This window comes from Pseudomyrmex gracilis, unplaced genomic scaffold (assembly GCF_002006095.1).
Source record: "Pseudomyrmex gracilis isolate BER0280 unplaced genomic scaffold, ASM200609v1 scaffold_1434, whole genome shotgun sequence".
In the NCBI taxonomy this organism is placed as follows: Eukaryota; Metazoa; Arthropoda; class Insecta; order Hymenoptera; family Formicidae; genus Pseudomyrmex; species Pseudomyrmex gracilis.
The window spans coordinates 27,483-29,198 of record NW_018022018.1 but is presented as its reverse complement, the minus strand read 5'-3'; positions in this window follow the sequence as shown (position 1 = coordinate 29,198).

The window sequence follows — 1,716 nt, the reverse complement described above, 5'->3', positions numbered from 1 at the left end:
GAGGTGTTAGGACGAGAAATTTTGTCAACTGGTCCTGTATTGTGAGAATGTATCGGTTTCCTTTTGTCGACGTCGCCAATGGTCCCATAATGTCTAAAGCGACCTTATCAAATGCCGCGTCCGGAGTGTCGGTCAGAAGCATCGGCTGTTTATGCTTGACCCTGACCAGCTTCTTTAACTGACAGTTTGTGCATCGTTGTATAAAAATTTGCACTTGGCTCTTCATATTTTCCCAGTATTATCCCTGTCTCAGTCGGTTATAGGTTTTTGTAACGCCTTTATGGCCGCCAACAGCTGAAGCATGACATTCTTGGATTATTGCCTCTCTTTCGGCAATCGGAGGTGTCCTGATAACGCCTTTGCACACAATGATTTTGCAGGGGAATTCTTGAAACAGGCCGGTTAGCCTCTCTTGAATACGTGGCCATGGAACGCCGTCCAGTACAGGTGTGCGCGCTATGCTGATGGTAGATAAGTCCAGATCTCTTGCTACGTCTAGTAGTGATTCCAGAGCAGCATTCAGTATATCGTGATCCAGAACCGTGCTGCTTCGCTCCTTGATTGGTAGAGACACAAGCATCTTGGTGCCCAAGGTGGTTACTCGCGCTCGTGCCAAAGTTAAGTCAGCAAGTTCGGGAAACACTCCCGCCTCTTGTAGTTGTCGAGAGCCGTCGTCACACGGTGTCCCTTGTTGAGTTATGAAGATGCACAGATTATCCTTTCTCATAGCAAGATTGTCTCTAGTTTCAACGACGGTCGATTCTTGCCGTTCTTCTGATTCATCAACGTGATACGGTATTGTTGCTGGGTCAAACATCTGTTCTTCTGTATCGTCATCTTCTTCTTCCGTGCTGTCGTCGTCTTCTTCTAATTCGGATAGTTCTTGCGACTCAGTTTCTGGAAACAACGGTGAATCATGCGCTTTGCTGACTTGAAAATCTTCTAAGGTTTCATGTTGAAGGGGTGGTGGCTGTTGATCGCTCACACGCCTTGGTCCCAGTGCATTAAATACTGATTCGTCCGATGAGCTATCTTCTCCATATGTCAATGGTAAGACAGTTGCTGTAATATCCGGCGGATTTCTCGACAACGAGTCCGCGTTGGCGTTAGCAGTACCGGCTTTATACACGATCTTATAGGTGTACTCTGCTAGTTTCAACCTTCATTTCACGAGGCGAGAGGTCGGATCCTTGACAGAGTGTAGCCAGACTAGTGGTTTGTGGTCCGTTACCAGAGTGAACTCTCTTCCATACAAATAAGGACGAAAATAATGCACAGCGTAAACAATAGCCAGCAGTTCTTGTTCCACAGTAGAATAGTTCTTTTCAGCGCTGTTTAGTAGTCTGGAGCAATAAGCTATTGGAAGATCCTTTTCAATGGGTCCTTGACTGAGCACTGCACCTACAGCATATCCTGACGCATCCGTTGTGACATTAAACGGTCTGGCAAAATCAGGATATTGCAGGATGGGTTACTTGCAAAAAGCGTCGCGCAGCTGCGTAAACGCGTCTTCCTGTCGGTTTGTCCAAGCAAAGCTTGCTTCTTTTTTCAACAAATCGGTCAACGGTTTAGCTAATTTTGAAAACAAAGGTATAAACCTTCTGTAATAACCGACAAAGCCCAAAAACTGGCGGATCTCTTTAACGTTCTTTGGTTTAGGGAACTTCTTCACTGCTTCCAGTTTCTTCGGATCTGGTTTAACGCCTTCTTCGCTGA